This window comes from Arachis duranensis, chromosome 7, assembly GCF_000817695.3.
Source record: "Arachis duranensis cultivar V14167 chromosome 7, aradu.V14167.gnm2.J7QH, whole genome shotgun sequence".
Taxonomy (NCBI): Eukaryota; Viridiplantae; Streptophyta; class Magnoliopsida; order Fabales; family Fabaceae; genus Arachis; species Arachis duranensis.
This window is the reverse complement of record NC_029778.3, coordinates 9,039,580-9,052,191: the sequence shown is the minus strand read 5'-3', so window position 1 is coordinate 9,052,191 and position 12,612 is coordinate 9,039,580. Positions and strand designations below refer to the sequence as shown.

General features: G+C 33.7%; 1 pseudogene; it reads left to right on the top strand.

The window, feature by feature from the left end:
- The first annotated feature begins 9,757 nt into the window (after window positions 1–9,757).
- LOC107497000 (alcohol acyltransferase 9-like) lies at window positions 9,758–11,936 on the top strand (annotated as a pseudogene).
- Window positions 11,937–12,612: the final 676 nt, after the last annotated feature.

The following is a 12,612-nucleotide window of genomic DNA, read 5'->3' as shown; positions in this document are numbered from 1 at the left end:
TGAAAACTCGATACTCTGTTGACCCTACGACGTAAGTGTGACCGGGCACTATATAAATTCCCGGGAATGTTACCCCCATTGAGCAATATTGATTATTTGAGAAAAAGCTATGCGTAGACTCTTGGGAATGCACGTCGGGGGACAATCTAAGGACAATTCAGACTTATCGGGTTGGCTAGATAACCGACAGATGAGCCTCATCAGCCATAGGACAGGCATGCATCATATGCATACTATTTGAACTACTTGCTTGTGCATTAATTGGGTGTGCCTAAATGTATTTGCCATGCTAAATGTATATTTGTTACCTGCAGTATTTGTAACCTTTCTGTGCTTGCTTTATCTGTTTATTTGTCTGTGAAATCCTCATGGAGATGGAGGTATGGAAGAATGGCAATATGAGATTTAGGTTTAAGGTTAAGTTAAATCAGGTTTACATATTTTTAGAAAATCACCTTTTATGGCTTCTGTTTAATACCTTAAGCTCTATAATCTGAGTGTCGGCATTCTAGGATTGCCTCTGGCATTCCCAAGACCTTATATCTTATGTGTGTGGCACCTTTACCATACTGAGAACCTCCGGTTCTCATTCTATACTATGTTGTTATTTTTCAGATGCAGGTCGGTAATCATCTCGTTAGGCGTCTGGACTCTTAAAGCGGAGGGGTTACTGTATAGTGTTGTTGTATAGTTTTGTTGTACAGTGATGTATATATATGTACTTAGCTTTATCTCGCATAACTTGTCCTTTTTGATCCTCTTAGAGGTTTATGGAGAGGCAGGATTATGTATGTACTTTTGGGTTTTGGATATGTATGTATATATGTGTAAATATTCTCCGGCTAGTCTTGACTTCGCAGGCTGAGTTAAGAGCTTATTATTTTGTATCTTTGGCACTCTATTCCTACTTCTGTTATCTTATGTTTGATAGGTACGGTTTTCTTAGCACACAAGTTAACTCGTTCCTTGAGCGTTGCGCTTTTATCTCGCGATTTTTATTTTCCCTATTCTTCAAGGCTCCTAGCATATTATAATTCTTCTGCTATTATATGTATTCATTTTCTTTTAGAGGTCGTAATACCACACCACTTTCGTTTTACGACTTAAGCGTGAAGCTTAGTGTGGTAGGGTGTTACATCTATCCTGCATTATATCTATAGTTATTTATAAATATTCACTAAACTAGATCAATGTCTCATTTCTTTATACTTACCATCAATATTTCTACTCTTTACAAGTCAAAAACAATTCCTCGATCAAACTATTCCAAAACATCAATGAACAAAACGGTCATCATGCATATCATGTTACCTTCATCAATTTACACATCAAAGTAACAATCTCACAACACACAGAAATCACCTGCAGTGAATCCATAAACACATCAAAGCAAAAGCACAACATATATAAGGCAAACGAGTTCACCCAATCAAGATGGGTAGCCAGTTCATCGAAACAACGAAATCCACATTACAAAGTTCAACAAAACAAAGCATAACCTTACAAACATTGTTCAAATAAAGTATACAATTTCAATCCTTTCAAACTACTAAAGGGTGGCCATATTATCATCCACACTCTCTTGCTCCACATCATCATCAAGTTTTCCATTGAAAACCACCTTACATGGGTCCATCATAGAAAAATCAACTGACGGTGCAATAAACCTGGCCTGTGTAGAGGCTTTGTCAAATCCTTCCGCCAACATTTTTCTTAACCATAGCTTTCTTTACTCTATTCGGCAATTTTATTTTCTAAAGCCAGTTCAGCAACCCTAACCTCTAACTCGATTTTCTTAGTTTTAAAGAGTTTTTCTCTTTCTTCCAAATCTCTGACTTTATTCTTCATGTTCTTCAACTCCCCATCTTTTAAGATAAACTCCTCGCGAGCATTTTACAATTCCTTTTCCTTTTAAATTTTATCCTAGACAAGTTTGTTCATCTTCTTTCTATCCACTACAACACTCTTATGTTTCAACTCGCGGGTCCGACCTATACATATAAGTCGAGGCTCTATGACCTATATCAATAAAAATCAAATTAGTAACCAAACTTTTTCAATCACATAAATATAATCAAATCACCTATATACTTGCAAGTACTGATCCAGCACCACAACACCGATATCATTTACAAACTTCACATCAGAAGGAGTTTGTGTATGCTCCTTAGACAACTTGGTAAATAGATAATGATCACTTCACAGAGAGCTCATATCCTCAACCCCTTTGAAGGTATGCAACTCTTTCTGATTAGAAATAAAAGTCTCAACCTCCCCCAACGTGAGTTATTTCACCAATTGCTCACCCCCTACAAGATTTATCATATATTATTTGCTACCTCCAACGCTAGCTTTCTTTTTCTTGACACTAACCCCTTTTTTTCGAGGTTGATCCACCTCGGTACCACCCTCAATCCTAACAGTATTAACTGACCCTTCTCTCTCCACATTTCTTGCCATATCAATACTATACAAACACAAATTTACCTATATAATCAGTTAAAGCCTCTCTATCATATTCATTTCCAATAATTCAGCCACCGATAACAATCTATGAGAAGACACCCCCTCAACCAGAAAAATCACAATTATCTCTTCCTTACTACCCATATAATCCATTCCTAAGATCTACCTTAGTCACGGATCCCAGTATAATGAAAATCTTTCAATCAACATTTCATCTACATAAAAGGAAAAGCTACCCTCCATTAACCTAACTTTCAAAACATCTCCTTAAATCCTTTGCACAAGGATTTAAAGGCACAAAATATTGTTTAATTAGGAATCCCACTAAGAGTTATCCAAACTCCCATTTTTACTCCTTTTGATTGAAAGAGAGCAAAAAACACCTCCAGTAATATTCTACTTTCAGAAACTCCATCAAAATCTTAAACCACCCAAACAAACGCCGTTGCATTTGGGTGTAATTAGGATGGGGCGCATCTCAACTACGTAAGCACACCATGCTCAAACTCAGTAAAGAAAAACTTCATATTCAATTCAACTATGACTCATTAATACATGAAGAAAAACTTAAAACCCTTCCATTATGGAACACACGATCCAAAATTGTGCATGACAAAAATTCAACCTTTATATCTAAGCTTTCCCTAACCCAACAAGTTGTTCCTAGCTGAGCCACACTATCATCATCATCAAACACTGACACACGCTTCTTCACCAAATCAGACACCCAACCAAACATGTCATTCAAATCCCATATAGACTCCTCTTCAACTATGATATCTTTATCATCTTTTTTCTTTCCTTTCTCATTCTCATTTACCATCTCCATTTTTTCAACCCAGAGGCCACTATCAGAGCCCACATGCTATAGAAGAAGACAAAGCAAGAACAATAAAATAGACTAACCTCTATTCTCTATCCTCAAACCACAAAACGACTTCACATACTGTATGTGTCCTTCTTTCAAGGAAGTCCTAACCCAAGTTCTACTCATCTTTTACCACAGTTAAGTGATCAACGATCACGATTACAAACCCTTCACCTTTAGATTCCATCAGAACCATTCATTCAAATCCCACTTTCATCAAAACCAAAAACCAGTCATTATACCCTTGGTAAACGGAAAAATAACTACATGTCATAATGACCTCTATCACCTTATTTACTACCTATATTAAATATTATTCTATCTTGTTTACTTCATATCAATTATTATTCATTCCATTTATTCAAATCAAATCGAAAACTATAAGTCGGATTCAATCCAAACAACCCAACAATTATGCGTCAAAAACAATCCAATCACACTTTCATCTATAAGTCCAATTCAATCCAAACAACCCAACACTTATACATCGGAATAACTCCAACCAAATTTGCTTCTATAAGTCGGCGTCAGTCCAACAAATAATCAATTATCAGTTCATCCGAAAGTACGCTAATGCATGCAAAGCCAAATCTCATTCTCAAGATTATCTTGGGGGCTAATCTACATCTCATTATTTAACCATTATCCTATTCATTCACAAATCTCTTTTACTCTACTATTCACCTAAAGTAATTTTCAAGCATGGCTATCATTTTTCAACATACAACAAGTTGAGTTTAAGGGCTACTATCATTACTATTCCGAATTACAGTTTCTATTTTGAACTATGATTATGATCACTATTCTAAACTATGATTACAATCACTATTCCGAACTATATTTATTATCATTCTGCTTTATAGCACCACAAAAACTCAGAAACTCAACCCATCGTATTGAAAAATACCATAGGTCTAGTTTGGAGGTTGTGATCCGGTGGTTATAACCCAGTCCAACTATACATAAAAATCGGAATCCAAACACAAATAACAAACATGTCTTATCTTAAGTTAGAGAAAATATCGCTGATAATAACCCACTCAGAAACAACCCAAAATGATTACCGAAAGATCAAACAAATATCTAAATTTATGCTATGTGAAAGGTACACTACTCACTATGAGTAACATTATACTCATTTTTTTACTAACTTGAGCGTCAAAGTGCCTTTGCAAGTGCCCGCCGTCGTTGTTTCTCTTGAAGTCGACGTTACTTCATCCGTCTCAGACAAAGGGAAACTCAATCCCTAAACAGGACGAGTTATACATCAAACCTGACTTACCACACAAAAATATTTAGAGTCCACTGTGAAACCAAATTTACTTAACTCCACTATCATCTTTTCTATCTCTTCAGGTTAATTAAGATGTGAATATAACATTAGAGAATTCAATAATTCTGAAAGTAAAATCATTCAGACATTACACTAAGCACCTTAGTTTAATACAGCCACTATCTTTGGCAACATAAAAGTTATTGAGCAATGCTAGAGAACCAAAAGAGTATTAGAAAAAAACCAGCCAAATACCTTTGGGTGAATCCAAAATCTTTACGAGTTAGTATACATAGATGTTTCTTTTACTAAGTATCAGAATGTTTTCTTTTCATACTAAGTGGATGTTCTTTTATATATTTTTCGAATTTTTTTGTATTACAAATGTGAATGTCTCTATTTCTTTAAGAATTTCATAATTTTTTTTTAAATTTTATAGATATTTAATTATTTTTGCTAAAATATAACTGGATATTTCTTTTATTAAGTATTAGGATGTTTTTTTTTCATATTAAATGAATGCTTTTTTTATATTTCTGTAATTGTTCAAGGACTCCTTTTGACTAAGATCAAGTGTGTAATTTATAAAAAGTTAATAAAAAGTATAGAGATATTTTTTCTTTAAAAAAAAACTAGTGATACTTTCAATAGAAAGCATAAGAGTGACATGTTAGGATCCTATAGCAACTTCCCCAGAGTGTTGGCTCATTTGAAGCCCCTGGCTGTGAATGTGTTTTCCACCTATTTGCACAATTAGCATTGGACCTTCCAAGCATTAGTTCTTTCCCACTTTTATTTTTCTTGCTTGTCATTTTCTATATGGTGTCGAAGATATTGGAGGTGGAGGTTGATCCGAAGGGAGGGCCGGGGATAGTGGAGGCCGCGATGAGAGTTTATGCGAAAAAGTAGAGTGTGGTGGAGGTGTTGCAAGCGATGCAGGGAATAAAGGCGGCGATGAAGAGATCCTTCTTCGGTTACAAGCAGGTTGTGGCGCGCGGTGATAGGGAATGCGGAGGCTAGCGAAAACCGAGTTGGTTCTGGCGACTCGCTGATAGAAGAGGAGTGGGTTGCGGTGGGGAGACGGAGAGGGCTTGACGGTGAGAGAGAGTGGTCTGTGTGTGATTGTTGGAGGTGGGTAGGTTAATGTGAAGGAGAAGAAGAACGTTTTTATAGGTTTTAATTAGGTTTATTTAATCTTTTAAATTTTTTAAATTTTAAATTTTTTAATTTTAAATTTAAAAAATTTAAAATTAATTAATTATTTATATAAATTAATTTAATTTTATTTAGTTTTTAGCTGATAAATTTTTGGCTTCATATACTTTGCCAAAGTTATTTATGCATGAGATGCTATACTTCCGAATTTTGCGGCAAGAATTCCAGCAAGTGTTGTGCATAAAATTATAAATAAAATATGAAAAGCAATAAGATGTAAGCTTTTCTATAACTTCACCAGATTAATTTTGTGTTGAGAAACGTTATTGAGTCACCAGTGTAAAGAGATACTTCAAACCTGCTGCAATTACATGCTCAATTTAACTTGTCTTTTGCACTTTGTTTAGAAACATATCGATATCTTATAAATACAAAGAGCAATTAATAATAGTTAAAATTTCAATTTAACTCTTAAAATTTTTTATACTATAATTTTCATTGATTTAATCAATTTTACAAAATTTACATTAAATCTTACTATTTAAATATTGTTACAATTTATATATTTTATATATTATTTTTTTTAAATTTCACATAAAATCTCAATTTTCTCTATACAACTTAATTATCCTATCTATGGTTGTCTTACGTGGCTTGTACAGAATTTTTTTCAATTCGTTCTTTAGCAAAGAAGTACCTCATTTTGTCAAAATGATTCCGAGCCAAAACAAGATCTGAGGAAACAAATCGATGTTTGTTTTGAATCGCCAATTCAAGTAAGAGGAAATTTTAGGTTAATATATAACAAAATTTTGAATGTTAATTATTGAACAATGATTTATTTGAATGTATGTTCAAATAACATTTCCATCAATTTTGAATGTTATCTGAATAATTTTTCATGTGTCGGTATTTAATTTTATTACACTTTGGGCAAGTTTAAAGGACATTTTCTTCTTTTTCTCCGACCTCACTGTAGATACTACTAGATGGGATTTTTTTCCAAAATAAATTATGAAAAATTATTAGTTCCCCAAAAACGATTTTTTAATTTTAATTTTTTTGAAAATTTATTTTTGGAGAATTAATCATTTTTCATAATTTATTTAAAAAAAAAAACCCTACTAGATGTGTCATATATACTACTGGTGAAAGATAGCGGAGACTCATATCGATCCATCCCTATCTATGTTGTTTCACTATTCAATCTTTTGTCTTAGTGTGGAAGAAGGAGACCATGTTAATGGGAGAAAATGAGAGAGAATTTATTGGGCGGTGATGTGGCTAAGTTCAAGATTTCACAATCTTTAGAATCGATGGTTTCTGTCATTGTTGGTGTCACGCAGTACACTAAACAATTTAGATGCCCGCACATGAATCTTAGCTTAGTGACTCATATATTGTAAATAAAAATATTAAAAAACTATTAGAATTTATTATTTTTGTCTAACAGTTAGTTATTAATATTTAAAAATATAGACTAAAATATATTATTAAATTATTAATTACTAAACAAATTGAGTTGATGACTAAAATTGATAAACAAAAATAATAAATTTTGATGATCTTTTAATATTTTTCTATCATAAAAATATGATGTTAACTACTTTAGCACATTATTGGAAGGCAACTTGACATCATGCATCTTAATCTTATTAATACATATATATGTAGACCCTCTATATATATTATTCCTAAATATTCTTTAAAAAAAAAGAAATTATATGTTATATTTATATTATATTGTATTTCGTTTGAAATATATTAATCATTTTGTTTAATAATAGCTCAAATATCAAACCCAATTGAGAGTTAACAAAAAAAGGTCAATTGCATGCAGTCAAATAGTCAATAATAAATTATTGGGCTACACAACTAAATAGATCTACTTATTTATTATTTTTTAAAAATAAATTTTATTATTGGATTTCTTCTGATTTTTTTTAACACCATAGTTTCATCTACCATCATTTTTTATTGGCCACCTTTTGTCGTTACTACACATCTTAAATCTTAAATTTTAAATTTTAAATCTTGAATTGATTTATTTCACTTTCAAATGTTTAATTTTTTTTTTTACTTGAGTTTTGGATATTTTTATTATTTTTAATTTTAGATATTTTTATATTTATATATATTTTTTTAATTATTGGTTGATTTTCAAATTAATTAGCTGAATTAATATCATCTTTTTGGATATTTTCTTAGAGTAAACACTAAATAATAAAATTTGCAAATAATATTAACCGTTCACATTATTCGTAAACGGCATTTAGTAAGTTGCTCGTGGATGTATGTATGTAGTACTTTTGCATGCAAATTGTTAATTTTAGGAACAAAATCTTGGCAATATTCAGTTACCACACCGAAAAGTAGATTTACTAAATTTTTAATGATAGATTCAGTTTCACTTTATCTGGTGATAATCGGATAAGCCACTTTTATTATTTCAACAAGCTAAGGTGCTTCAAGTTAGAACTTGTTTCCTCAAAGTATAAGATGCCATTCAAAGAAATGAAGAATAACACTTTTATCGATAGCATTTATAGCGTAACACTGCACATACTATTAGCATGATTATTTCTATAAAAACGTCTTCATATAATAAAAGATTATATATGATTAAATAATTTAATATATTTAACTAAACATATTGAACTACTAAAATTCTCAGATCTCTTTAGAGAAAATTTTTGTTAATTCATGTTATTATTCCTAATAAATCTCTAAGGTAAGACCTTTTAGAGGAAGAGATAAAGATGAAAAATAATCTCCCAAAGGGAATTTGTTTTCTTACTTCATTATTATTTTTTCATATTATATATGTATAAAAAGGATAAAAAAAATTCCGAGAGGGACAACCCCACTCCATAAGTTCTCAATTGTGTGGATCCATGCAACTATATTCTGTCGGACTCCTAGGATATATATCGATTGCAAAATGTAATAATTAAATACTTTATCACAAATATTAACTAATTAAACATTGAACCTACCAAATTTATTTTGACACCAATGATTATTAGAGCACATTATTAAGGGTAAATAATGAATATGAATGATGAGTCCAATTATATATGATAAAGCCTAACCTTAAGTGAATTCTCTTCACCATGTATAAAATTCTACTAGGTTTTTGTAGGGACACGAAATGCGAAACTCGACAGAGTGACAGATATAAATATAAATTTGAAAATGAATCAACAAACCCGGCCCAGGACAAGTAGATTCTCGCAACCACCACTAAAAAACAGAAACTAAATTTTCAAGACTCAAATATGGCTACGTGGAGACTCAGATTGTGGAGGCTAGTGAAAGCTATAACCCTCCAACCCAACAGACAAAAACCAAAGCCAACATAGCTGTTCTACATTTGTTTTTAGATATTTATATTTATTTCGTCCATGAGGTTGTAATTTTAATTAAACATATAATTAAATCTTGAATTTTCAAGAATAAATAAAAGTAAAATTTGAAATTCTAAGATATATATAATATCATCCAGACATTATAACTAGGTTGTAATTAAAGATCACATTCGATAAAAGCGACTATATAAAGTTATAATTAAATTACTTATGCATTGTTATTCTGTATTTTCATTGTGATAGTTTATTTCTCACTTCTTAACTGATAATAAAATATCTTACTGGATTATTAGACTAAAAAATTAATATAAAAAAATTGAGTTGATAATTAAATAATAATAAAAAATAATATTAAAGAAGTGTTAAGAGTTAGTAAATTTTATAATTTATAATAATCAATTAATTATTATTAGTAATTTTTAATGATGTAAAATTAAATTTAGTAGTATAAAATTACTCATTTTTCTTTTGATAATTAAGTACTAACTAAATTTTAATAAGAGTGCTGCCCTAAACTTTCTCTAAATTCTAATAGTACCTAACATTTTCCTAATCCAACAAAAGAGAATAACACACAATATCAGAATCATCATTAAAAATAAGAAACATTTAGTCCATTATATTCTACTATATAGCGGTAGCCTAAGAAACTTGGCACAAATGTTTGAGAATTATAGACAAACATGAGAAGTAACCCCACAAGGTATTAGTAGTAAACTGAACTACACACATCACATGGGATCCCCTTACAAATAAAGCCTATTTTGTAGCTTCATTTCTCACAAACACCTTTAATTTCATGTGTGTTGGGGGCTTTAATTTACCTTTCTCAACTCTATACAAGCACTTGTGCCCTACCATCGCCATCGTCTTGGAATCCTCTAAGACCTCTCTCAACATTGTTATGGCAACTTCCGTACATGTAAAACAAGCCCTCGTTATTACTCCCTCCGAGCCCACGCCGGCCCGCGTCCTCGCTCTTTCAGCTCTTGACTCCCAACTATTCCTTCGTTTCACCGTAGAGTACCTCTTGGTCTACCGGGCCTGGCACGGGCTTGATCAGGCTGCCACCACAGCCCGTCTAAAATCGGCATTAGCTGAAGCGCTTGTTCCCTACTATCCGTTTGCAGGCAGGATCAGGCCCCGCCCAGATGCCCCGGGCCTTGAGGTGCTCTGCCGGGCCCAGGGTGCAGTGTTCATTGAGGCCTTTTCTGACCGTTACAGTTCCAACGACTTAGAGAAACCGCCGAAAACTGTTGCTCAGTGGAGAAAACTGTTATCCCTCCACGTGGCAGACGTTCTACGAGGATCCCCGCCGCTGGTCGTTCAGCTCACGTGGCTCCGCGACGGTGCAGCAGCGATCGCCGTTGGAATCAGTCACTGTATCTCCGACGGAATCGGAAGTGCAGAGTTTCTCAACTACTTCGCGGAGTTAGCTTCTGGAAAACGCGTCGCCGGTTCAAGAGCGAAACCTGTTTGGGAGCGTCACCTCCTGAATCCGCCACCACCGGCGGGAAAGAAATGCGTCCGGGTCAACCCGGCGAGTCACCCAGAGTTCAACCGAGTGCCTGACCTCTGTGACTTCATGAACCTGGTCTCTACCGGACTCAAGCCTACCTCCATCACCTTCGATAAAATGAGGCTCGGCGAGTTGAAGAGGCTCGCCCAGTGCACGAGTCAACCCGGCGATGAGTCATCGTCGTTCTACACGTCTTTCGAGGTCCTCGCAGCTCACGTGTGGAGGAGCTGGGCCAGAGCACTGGAATTTCCGCCAAATCAGGTAATAACAAAACGAAAATGCTCAAAATCCACGTGTAACTTATTAATGATGCTCTTATTCTAACAATAACTAACTCGTGTTAATCCTAACTGTCCTAAGTCGTAACAAACTTATTAACTAACTCAAGGAACGTTGCTTGACTTGCTTCCTACATTCTTGATTGAGATTATCTTGCACATTTTTTAGTAAACACTCAAATCAGCTCTGTCTATTTTCTCAAAAAACAAAGCGATTTCTGTCAAACAAACGAAAATTTCGGTCCTTGAAAAAATTATTTTAGGATAATATCATCATTGTTATAGTAAAAAAAATTGATCTGGATTGAGTGGGATGTTCACTCAATATTAGGTACTCATTAGCTTTAATTCTAGCTATTATCTATAGGGCAAATATAATAATTTGTGTCCTGTACAATATATAATGTAAAAAAAAAACAAGTTATACTACATGTACAAGTGTGATTATGAATTGATGATGATAACAGGTGTTGAAGCTGCTTTTTAGCATCAACGTACGGAACCGGGTCAAACCGGGTTTACCAGAAGGTTAGTACGTGAGGGAAGTGAGTGAGTTAGTATCCGAGTCAATGGCGAATCCGGACTCGGTGGGAGTGCTTATAGTGTCGCAGTGGTCGAGGTTGGGAATGGAGAGGGTGGATTTCGGGATGGGGAAGCCGGAGCACGTGGGATCGGTGTGCTGCGACAGATACTGTTTATTTTTGCCGGCGAGTGATAATGAAGATGAGAGTAGGGAGGGCGTGAAGGTGATGGTGGCGGTGCCTACTTTCGCCGTTGACAGTTACCAGTTCTTGATGCGAGATTCCAATCTTTAAAGTAAGACATGAAAGTCGGTTACATCTAGGCACATAGTATGTTTTTTCCTACGTTGACTTGTGTAACTGGTTTTTGTCATTTTTCTTGGTACTTTTTCTAGCTAGCTAAGTTATGTATCTTGTATGTTCTCTCGGTAATTTCATTTTTATTTAAACGAAATAATAATAATTAGAGTAGTAGACTATTTGTTGGACGGTTGGACCACACATTCAACCTTTTTTTGTCTGAAATTCCGTACAGAGAAATTACTATTTCATGTGAAAATATATTATTGGACATGTTGGGCTTATATTGAAGGTCCAAATTCATCACCTTCCTTAGGAATGAATTGGTATTTGGTTTGATTTTGCAAAGAAGCAACAAAGGATAACTAAAAGTTAGCATTCACGTTAATATGGGAAAAGAGTCGCAACCTTAGAAGATCGCTAGTTTTAAGTTTTGAGATTGTGTTAAGCTTCTCTGAGAAAATTCGTACACATTCAAGTATAATAGCTGAAGCTATGAATATTAGACAAGCTTTTATTATTATTGATAATTTGAATTAAAAAAAACATTAATTGAATTAGATAGTTTAAAATTAATTCAAACCATAAAATCAATTAGTTCGATTGAAAAAATTGAAGTAATATTACAGAATATTAGAGAGCTAAAAAAATTTACTAAATTGTGGACTAACTTAGATATTATACGAGTATTTATAAGTCGGGTGAAATCGAGTTTAAGTAGACCCAAATTCAGCCCTAAAATGACAGCAGATTTATTTTGATTAAATCCAAAAAAAATCGTTGGTCAGCGGCAAACCCTTAATAGAGCTCAGTACTGCGGCAGATTAGTCCTTGACTTGTCGGGTAAGGGAATACCGTGGGAAA